This window comes from Vigna umbellata, chromosome 10 (assembly GCF_029865625.1).
Source record: "Vigna umbellata cultivar VRB3 chromosome 10, Vumbellata_1.0, whole genome shotgun sequence".
NCBI lineage: Eukaryota > Viridiplantae > Streptophyta > Magnoliopsida > Fabales > Fabaceae > Vigna > Vigna umbellata.
Genome location: NC_142174.1, coordinates 4,893,603 through 4,905,091, shown reverse-complemented (window position 1 = coordinate 4,905,091; position 11,489 = coordinate 4,893,603). Strand labels below are relative to the sequence as shown.

General features: G+C 34.7%; 1 pseudogene; it reads right to left on the bottom strand.

The window, feature by feature from the left end:
• Positions 1 to 517: 517 nt before the first annotated feature.
• Positions 518 to 1,553, bottom strand: LOC148191724 (uncharacterized; annotated as a pseudogene).
• Between the last annotated feature and the right edge of the window lie 9,936 nt (positions 1,554 to 11,489).

Here is an 11,489-nt window from a genome sequence, read left to right as displayed (position 1 = left end):
ATGACAGGGACACTATTCAATGCAGGTTCTATGAGTTCAACTTTAAACATATCAAAAACGTTAAAATCAGGTTGAACCTCGTCTATATCAATTGGAAGATTCAGTTTAAAGAAAACCTGAAGTCTTGATTCACCAGTTACCCTTTCAGGATCATTCCCATCCAGCTTGTAGATAATGAACTCTTCCTTGGCACCTGCAAAACAGTTAGAAGCAGAACATATAGCAGAACTAATTTCTTCACAAATTTCACAACCACCCCCAAGGCATGTACAACCAGTGAGTTTTTCATTGCCTAATTCCAAAGAAGTTAAGAACTCAACAAGCTCAAGTTCAAGTTCTAATCCTAAATTAGTACAAGCATTTTCAAAATAAGCCATATCAACTTTCACATCATAAAAAACTGCATATCTATTATCATGAGCATCTGATTCATCATCAAAAAGTGCATTTAAATAGGTGGAATCATCAAAAACACTAGATGCAGGTATATGAACTCTATCAATGGAAAATGCTGAATTTATGATATTAGAATGATCAAAGCAAGGAGTAAAATCAACAACTTCTACAGGTACATCATGCATATGATCAAGCACATTGAAATCAATTTCAAGCTCACACACATCAGCATCAAAATCCATTTCACAGTACTGAAGCACTAAAACATGGTCAGTAGCTTCCCTCATTTTTTTCAAATACTCTTTGGACTTTCTGAAATCAGTTTGTACTTCCAGCACAGTAGATTCAGCTTTTAAATCAGCAGTACAATCAATTTCATTGAAACAAGAATGAGGTTCAGTACTATCACCATCATAATACACATTTTCACTTAATTGAGCACTAGCAGTGGTAAAATCAGATATAGGAACATCAACAAAACTATTACAATCATGAATCACAGCCAACTCCCTAAAACCATCAACTAGCTTTTCAAAATCATCACCAGTGTAATTATGGTCATAAGGTTCACAAACACATTCAGAAAAATCATCAGATGCATTCATACAATCATCACTCATCAGAGAATTGGAATTATCATCATCAAAATTTAAAGTAGAATGTAAATCAATGAAAGAAGGATTAGAGTATACAGTTACAGAGGTGGTTGGACACTTAATCTCTTGAAACTCTACGGCAGCAGCTACCATCAGTGGTGCTTCATTGGTTGATGCCTCTTTCTCTTCTTCAGCTCTCCCTGTCAACTTGTTGACAATAGCTACTAACTCAACCACTTGATTGGTTAGTCCTTGAAATTCAGCTGCTAGAGTTCCCTGCTGCCACTGATCACAGAATTGTGGCTGCCATGGTTGTTCTGAATGAATTTCCTCTTGTTTTGGTGCAACACACTGGTCCCAATATGAATGTGGCATCTCTTGTTGAACATGCCAGGGTGACTGCTCTCCATAAGGTTGAAAATAGGATGGTCGTTGTTGCTGGAAAGCTTGATTAATTGGCTGCATAAAAACCTCAGGAATAGGCTCATAAAACATGTCAAATCTTGGTGGTTGAGCATTATAAGGAAATGAGATATTACCATATGCAGAGGAGTGATCCATGCTTACCAATTGCTCACCAGAATAAAACCAATCAGACCAATAAAGCCTCTATCACAGAATTCAACAAAAGAATTGAAAGAAAAGAAAATCTATACAAGCTATATTCACAATTTCTACTTTGCAGAACAGATCTTAATATACAAAAATGAAAACAGAACAAACAGATCCTAAACTAAAAAGGAACAGATATGAACACAAAACAGAAATAAAATCAAAAAAACAAACCTAAACAAGACTAACCTAACACTCTAAGACTTAACTCGCCGAGTCCCCGGCAACGGCGCCATTTGTTAAACTCGCTTTCAGTTGCATCAAAGCCAACAAACTCAGTTTCCCCACTAATGTAGTAAAGGGATAACCAAGGATCAATCCAAGGACTCAACTATGATTAAGTTTCAGAGTGTAAAGTTAATTCTTGTAATTATTTACTATTTAACTATAAAAACAAGGTGGGGAAATAGAAAATGAAACAATGAAATAAAAAATAAGAAAATTTGTTTAAGGAAAGAAAGAATATGAACTAAAATGAAAAATAAAAGAAAATAGAAATCTAAACTACCTAAGACAGAAATAGAAATTAAACTAATATGAGAATTACATGCAACTAAAATGACTTAAAACTAAAACTGGAAACAAGCAACTCAAATTGGAAATTTAAAAGCTATATGAACGAAATTGAATTTGAACTATAGAATCTTAATGCTGAAACAAAACAATACCAAATCAGAAAATTTAACATGCACAATTCAACCAATTCAAAACCTAGGGAATCAACATAGAATCAAGTCGATTAATATCAAAACAATAAAAAATCTCAAAGCAGAATTTAATTCACAGGTAAATGCACATTAGAGTGAATAAAAGAGTGTTACGAGTCTCAGGAAGACATCCTGTTAAGGTGAATCCCACCATGGGGTATTCTAGCTCATATTTCAGAACCTAATTTTGACTATTTCCACTCATTCATTCCACCAATATACAAAGCACCTCTGAACTAAATCAACCAGAAATCATGAAGCAGAATCAAAGAATGCTATTTCTACAAAAGTAAAATCATGTGCAATCAAAAGATTAACAATAGTATAGACAGAATAAAAACACAAATTCAAATGAATCATGCATTGGACTCATCTCTGACTCGAGAAGACATCTCGAAAATGAATGCTCACTACGGAGTCAGAGTCCAATTCAATTTCTCAAACATAACAAGCACAGAAATCAAAAACAGTGAACAAAATCAAAACGCAAACGAGAATACGAATTTGAACTTTATTAATATGAAAAAGGAAAATTACAAACACTTTACCAGAAATCACCGTATGAGGAGCTCACGGATTGTCATGGTTCCATGAATCTCATCAGCGAAATCCAGAATCAAGAACAATATCCTATTCTAAGAAAAGCGAATAAAACCCTAACTCTAGAACGGAGAATTGTAAACTGAAAAGGTAAAAAGTGTGTGAAGAAGTGTTCTCTCTCTCCTATTTACATGCAGAAAAACCCCTTTATATAGGGTCAGAAAAACAAAGAAAACAAAAGAGGGAAAAGGGGACAACTTGCTCACTACTCTTTTTCTTGATCCAGCGGCCACTGTTCATCGTTTCGTTTAAGCCCTCCGATCAACCTCTTCATTGATTCAAGCTTCCCCTTTCGGTCACGTGCAAGTTAGCTCCGTTCAGCTCTCCTTCTATGGGCAGGATCGGACCAGCTATGGAGCTCTCCTTCCTTTCTCTGCCCTAGCTCTCAAAGGGTTTGGTTTTCTCTTTCTCAAATGCTCGAGGGCTTCCTTTGTTTTTCCAAAATGACTCACAAATCTCAGACCCCCAATCAGCTGCAGCACAAAAAACTCACCGTTTCACTTAAGCCCACATCCATGCATTTTCATTAAACCAGCAGCGGCCCAGTTCCAGTATAAAAGCAGCACCCAATGTCCAGTGCTCTTATTCAAATCAACATTGTGTAGCCTATCAAAGGAAATTAGCCCAGTGCAGCGCTGAAGATGTGCACATAAGTTCCAATTCAATTTATTCAAGGCTGAGGCCCAATTTAGTGGTCTAATTACTTTCTGCAATAAAAAAAATTCAATTAAGACTAAAAGGCTAAGCAACAAAACTAAGATATTTAAGCAATTACAAAAATTAAAAGTCTAATTAAGCAAAAATAAAGAAAAGAATTTCTTTTGTCAAATGATTTTCTAAAACACTAATTTTCTAATTATTAACAAAAACTAAAAATTACCTTTAAAAACCTATTTTTAACTAGAATTTTATAAAACTAAAGAATTAAGAGAAAAACATAAAACTAGCCTAATTCTAAGAAATTAAAAACTAAAGAAATCTAAGAAATGATTTTTAACAAAGAAAAATATGTAAATCTAGAGTGTTATCAGACAGCTCTCCTCTTCTCTTTCTCGGGTTTTTCTATCTCTTTATTCTTTCATTTCATTATTCATCTAGTTCTGCCATGACGATGGAGGGCTAAACCTTATTGTTGTTGAGAAAGATGTAACCTTCTTAAATTCTCATGTATTGAATTTGTTCTTCAAGATCTTTTAAAGATACATGCTTTCTTTCATTAATTGTTAGATATATTCTTCTTTACTCAAATGCTTGTGATGTTTTATTCATGTTTGGCATAAATCTTATGATTTGTAAGTATTAGGAGATTTCGTACTCCTAGGGTTGGACGATTTGGGGATGTGACAGCTCTCCTCTTCTCTCCCTAGGATTGTTATTGAGAGATGTCTTACAAATCACGATCTGGGGAATTCTCCCAACAATATATTGCAAACCTAGATATAGGAGTATGATAGTTGGTTGCCTTTAAGCTTCTGTTCACTATAATGCATGATTAATTGCTAGGGAGACAAGACATTGTAAACTAGTGATTATGATTAGGCTTTCTTCACCGAGACATCGGGTTTAAGGTAATTTAGAGAGTGCCATTAACATTAATGAAAAGAAAGACAAATTCATAAATGCATGAGAGTAAATTAGGTGAAATCTAAACCCAACAACAATATCATCAACTTCATCCATTTTTTCTTGTGTTTAACCTCAATTGATCAAATTGCATTCATGTTTATTTTATTGCATTTACATTCAAAAACCCCAAAATATTTTCTTTAGAGTCTTAATTAGTTGAGTAATCACATAACTGTTTAGTGTCGTGAGTCTCTTGGGAAACGATTCGGTTACACTTGTCGAGGGTTAACAAGTTTTTGACTCCGTTTTCGGGGATTGAAAATTTGTTCATCAAGCTTTTGACGCCGTTGTCGGGGACTCGTGGTATAACTATTCTATTTGTGTGATTCTTAACCGATTAGACTTTATCTTTAATTTTTATCTTTTTATTTCTTTTCATCTTTATATCTTTTCATCTTTCTATCTTCTTATTTTTTTGATCTTTCTATGTGTGCAAGTGACGCTGAGGGGCCATGTTTTTCCCTCAACGATGATAAGCAGTGTCAATAGAAGAAGTTTTGTGTTCTACTAACGCTCAATGAGATTTCTTGTGGTTTTGTGAATTGTACTTTATGCAGGGACGACCTTCTCATCAGGAAAGAGGATCAAGACTGTGGGAAACAAGAGGAAGGAACCGGAGCTAGAGCAGCTGAAGCTCCAGCTGTGGAGGAAGATGATGAGGACGATGATTTTGAAGATGTTGAAGAAGGAGAGGAGAAGGACTCAGATGACAGCATGGGTTGATGAGGAGATGAGATAGCGTCTACTGATGGATGCTATTTGCACTAAAGCATGATTTTTCTATCTTTTGTTTCGTATTAATGAACTATATTTGCTTCTGTTGGTAGTATAGGGTTTAATGTACATGGTTGGAAACTTTATATCTCATGATGGTTTGATATTGATTTGCATGTGATGGGTATTACTTGATGATGCTTTGATTAATGATGTTGAGATTGTGCTATACATGCTTATATACAGGTGGTTGTTCACAAGCTATTTGTACAGATGCATGATTTTTTGATGTGATTATGATGCTAAGCAGGATGTATGTCTAGAATATTTGGAATATTGAGTAAGCCTATATGTGAGGGTTTGAGCTCTAGAGTATTTCTTGTGAATGATTTCTATCTACTTGAAAGCATGAATGATTTTGCCTAAATTTTTATGATTGAATGAATTGCATGTTTATGTCACATGATCAAGGCCATTTTTTATTAGCCCTTTCTTAGCCAATGCATAAATTTTCGCCCAAGACAAAAGAGCACAATGTGTCTACCCTTTTTGAACCTAAGCCTTAAACAAAAAATCCTTTTTGAAAATCTTTACCTTTAGTTAAGTTGAGAATTATTGCATGGTATTGATAAAGGTTCAAGTTTAGGGTTGTTGGGAAAGTTGAAAAGAAAAGCATTGAGCTAAAGTGTTGAGTAAACACTACAAGAAATGTAGTAATTACCGAAGGATAAATACCAAAGGCCTTTTGGTCGTCGATAATATCGATTTACCGAAGGCTTTATCGAAGGGCATGTGAGGTGGTAATTACCGAAGGACTGTGACCATCAATAATGGCTGAGTGATTTTACCGAAGGCTTACGACCGTCGGTATAAGCATCGACTTAATGAAATGCGAATTTAGGATTTCCCTCTCCCATTTGTTTTCATGCAAGTCTTCCTTTGTCCCTTTACCCAAACTTTCTTTCTTCAAACACTACTCCCTTTCTTCATTCCCCAATCCATTTGAGTCCGAAAAAATTGTTTCTCGTTTGCTCCTAATCAGCATTGGCTTCCTTCTTCGGTTGGTGGTGGTGAGGTAAGGCTTGGAGCTGGTTTGGTGTTGTCGCTACGAGAGGCTGGGTGGTGTGTTTCTCTCATCTTCATTAGGGTTTTCGTTGACGGCTATTCTATTGTAGAGGCTTACTTGCTGCCTTTTGTGCCCCTGTTGAGGAGGCTATGTTGGAGGGAGGGTGTGGACAATCCCTACGGTGGAGGTTTCGTGTTGCGTTACTTCCCCTACCGTCAAGGTAAGTAGGTTTCTTGTTGAACCTAAATGTGTTGTGCCCCTATTCTTCGTAAGAGGGTGTTTAATGATTAATATTTGTTGGTGTTACGTTTTGCTAATGTAATTTGTCCATTATTCTACAAGGTTTTAGGGTTTTGATAAGGGGCTGAGTCACAGAACGTGTGGAAGGTTCCAACACAGTGGGTTAAAGCTGGTTGCAAAAGGCCTGCACTCAAGTGTCCAACAGTTATCATATACAGGTAGGTAAAGTTCATCCTGTTGTGTTTGCCATGCTCATTGTGTTGTGTTAATTGCCTTATGAACTGAGAGCCAATTATAATTGAATTTGGATTGTAAAGTTTGCAATTTGAGCAATTTGAGCATGTATGAATTGTCTATTTTGATGATAGCCTTGATGGGAAATAAATTGTGCAATTTGAGCATAGAAACTTATGTTGATGTTGTTTTAGTTTGTTGTTGATTGATCTATCTAAAAGACTATAGCCTTGATGGGAATCAGCCTTTTTCCCTAAACCTAAACTTAAAATAACTCACAAAACTGAATAACAGTACACAATGAGCATATAGTAGGAGAGGTTACTTGTTAAGTAACCCTACCGTTCAACCTTTCCAAAATAACTTTCTGTCAAAGTTATTTACTGTTTCCCCGTGAAATTGGCTTCCATAATACTCCCACATCGGAAATAAGGAAAGAGTGAGTAGAGGAATTGCCCATTATTGCAATATAGATGTCGTGATTACACCAGCTCAATGATAGAAGTGAATGTTAATGAGCCTATTTGGAAGTAGAAGCCCACCCTATAAATATGGTATCCTCAATTAAATTCATACACACCAGATCTTGCCTTCTATCTCTCTCTTTCTTCTCTCTTGTATGCTCTTTGTTGCATATTGATCGTATATATAACCTCTAGACCTTTTTTCCCACCTTCCACCGCAAATGGCCTCTTTGAAGAAGACTATCACAACACCCATCCAAAAAGCTTGCACTTTTTTCAACCACCAGCTGCCAAGGAATCAAATTAAGTCTCAACTCGATCTCTCTTCAACCTTTTTCATAATATACATAATTCTTTCCTTACTTTCTATCTTTTGCTATAATTCTCATTCTCATTCTTCTTTGTTTATGTCATTTATAGCTTTATTTTTTCAGTTTCAGTTTGGTCTTAGTCATGTGCATTTGTTGATGTAGTGTTAGCTTTGTTAATTATTACTAATGTGTTCAACTATGCTTAGTTCGGTTTGTGTGAGTTTAAGGTGCTAGAAAAGCTATATATCTACCAACAAAGGCAATGAGAACTTGTTCTAGCCTTGGTGATACAAGCTGAAGCACTAGTTTTCAACTCTGATTTCATTTTTGTTTTAACGTTGTTGTAGAATTTTTATTCTGGTTTCAAAATGTTAAATCTATTTCAGTTATTTTCCTTTGATTTTGAAGCTTTGTACAACATTTTTTAGTGTTGTTGAAGGTTGCTTAAGGTGTAGCCAACCATAATAAGCAATGGAATGCAATATGCATAGCTTGGTTGCTCAAAATCCTTACCATTTCACTGTTTCAGAATTTAATTGTAGCTTTTCTCCTTGCTCAACTTGTTTGAATTATTTATTCTGAGTTTGGTCATGGTAAGCCTTTTAATTGTAGCTTAGTTTAGTACAGTTACACTTTCTTGAGTCAATTAAATTGTTGTCCAACCTTTGCTTCTCTGGAAATCTGATTTTGGTGTTATAATGGTGTAATTTACTGCATAAATTGGCTATGGCAGGGTGATTTTCAAATTTTGCTATTTTTATGGTATTGGAAAGCTTGAACAAGCTTAAATTGGTGTTCTAAAGTTGATACTACTATTCAATTGGTCATATTTTAGCTTATATGCAGATTTGGACTTTACACCCTCACTTTTTGAGTTAAAATGGAAGTGGAGTGGTGATTTTGAAATGGAAGTTGTTTATAACTCATTTCAGAGTTTAAACACAATGAAAATAATCAAATAAAGTTGGTTGAACTGTCAGTGTAGTGTTTATCATGTTTTGTGATTGTGTGTTTTGTTAAACTGCAATGTTTATGATGTTGGTATTTAAAGATTATTATATGTTGGAAATGTTGGCTTTTGGAGGAAGACCTAGTATAGCAGACCTATAATTTGAGCCTTAGGTTCATCTTTTTGCATGAACTTTATTTGTTTCTTTGTTTGAAAATGGTTTTTAATTTCTACCTCTGGGTTCCTCTCTTGTGTTGGTTGGTTCCATTCCCTTTGTTGAGCCGATTGTCTGTAATAGCCCTCCTTAATAAACTTTCAAAAACAGAGTGTGTGTGAGACCCAATCACAATGCTCCAAACCTGAACAAGCTCTCTCCCTCTCTATCCATCATCCAAGCACATATAAAATAAGTCTTATTGTTTGACCAAAAACACATAATACTAGTAGCCTAAGAAACTCCAATGACAGTGTTCTAACAAGTTTACAACGGTAAAATCTAGCTAATAAAAAAATGCCACTACCAAAAGTACCTAAAACTCAAAATATGCCAACCAAGAACCTAAAACTACTAAGTAGAATACGCTAAAAGTGCTAACAATGAAAATTGTTTTCAAATACTTATTGAAACATTCAAATAACTATATAAACACGTTTTAAAAGATAAAAGAAAGATAAATATGAAGTCTACTAAAGAGGTAAGAAATTTGCAATTCACCTAAGGTAGGCGAACAATAAGTAATGTTAATATCCTAACAAGTCTAAAGTAGTGAAATTAAGGTAGGAAACTACTCTAATTAGAACAACTACCTTAAACTCAATGTTCGAGTACTTAGAACCTAAAAAAGTGTACTAAAACCTCAAAAGGTCTACTAAAAATGAACAAGAATGGTCAAATTTTGCAAACTGCACTAAACTAGCCTAAGAAACTTCAAACAAACTGTCCTAACAAGTTTAAAATGGTAAAACAATGATAATTAGAAACTGACACTACAAAAACAACTTAGAACTCAAAATATGACACCCTAGAACATAAAACTAGTTAGTATAATACAGTAAAAGTGGTCATAATGCAAACTGTATTAAAGTAGTAAGCAAAACAGTAAAACAACTCTCTACACAAGTTTTAAATCATAAAAGAAAAATGACTTTAAAAGTGTGGTTTTAAACCCAAAAATGATTGGCAGTGTTTGTAAAGCTCAAGTGATGATTCAAGCAACTTTATATCATCAATTTAAAGGTGTTGAAACATTGAAACAACAACGAATCACAGTACACTCGAAAATCACTAATTCACTTCCAAATTTAAGCAAAATTAATGGTTTAGGAAGTGATTTTGCATGTAGGCTCAAATTTGACCAAATGAACAGTGCACACAGGTTTGAAATGGTAAAATAAACTTGTTCAAACATTCACAATGCACAGAAACAAGCAGATGCTTCAAATCACACCTGCTTAGGCAATTATGCAGCATTTTTTAAACCAAAATTAGCACTAGAAGTTTGAGTTTTTAGTACCTAAAAAGTGTACTTATAAGGTGAGAAATTGTCATTTCACCTAATGTAGACTCATTCTAAGGTATGTAAACATCCTAACAAGTCTAACTTAGTGAAATCAGGTAGGAAAGTAGTGAAAAGCAAAGATAACCTAAAACTAAAAGTTTTAGTATTTAGCACCTAAAAAGTGTGTTCAAAGGGTGAAAAATTGCAAATAGAACTAATGTAGACTAAATTTAAGTAATGTGAACATCCTAACATGTCTAAAGTAGTGAAATGAACCTAGGAAACTATTCAAAAGCAAAGAATTAGGTACAAGTCGAATTTTGAGTAGTTGGAAGCTATAAAAGTGTGCTTAAAAGGTAAGAATTTGCAACCAGACCTAATGTACACTTATTTTAAATAATGTGAACATCCTACCATGTCTAAACTAGTGGAATGAAGCTAGGAAACTTGTCAAAAGCAAAGAATTACCTGAAACTCAAAGTTTGAGTATTTAGAACCTAAAAAGTTTGAGTATTTTAACTAATGTGATTGTCAGTAGATACTTTTATAGCTATTGATTGCCTAAATTATGTTAATATGTATTATATATCCATGCTTTTATAGATATTTGATTGCCTAAATTATGTTGATCTGTATATTGTATGTTCATGTATATTGTCTTTCATTTATTAGACTACAACTTGATTAAGTTAAGTAGTCATTTAAGATCCTATGGTACTACACACATTCTCAATGCAATGAGAAGGGTAAAAATACTATAAACACTTAGAACCTACAAAATATTTGGAAGTACTCTAGAGAAGAGAACTTCCGTAGTAATAAGTTGTCTCCTCCAACTTTAATACACAACCCCTTACGATGTCTAAGGCATTTCAATACTGAGGACTTCTCTTTGCATGCCCTTATTGAATGCCTATGACAATAGTGTTCAAATTGCCTTCCATGTTCGACTTGAGTAGTAATAGGTTTATTACTTATGTCACATCGAGTGTTGCTGTTTTGGCTAAGTTTTTATTTGTTCGGCTTGTCACAGAACATGGCCCATTTTCCCAACCATCGTGGATGGATGTACGATCGTTGTTATAGTGGAAGAAGAGGTTTGAAGGAATCTTTTGTCATCGGAGTTGAAGAGTTTGTGGAGACGGTCCGACGATATCAATATTATGCCCTTGATGGAGGGATTTGATGTCCATGCATCAAGTGCGAATGTACAAGGATTTTGAAAGATGAAGTCGTCAAACTTCACCTTTACCAAAAAGGGTTCATGCCTAATTACACGGTTTGGACATTTCATGGTGAAGAAATTCCTTCGACCTCCACTGTAGCTGAAAAACGGCTTGCATCAAGTTTGAATACTATTGTACATACATCTGAGATAGATCAATTTGCCTATATGCAAGAGATGGTCGACAATGCTCTTCGTCACCATGCTGAACAAGAAGCAGACGATAGTCATGATGAAGAGCCTCCAAATG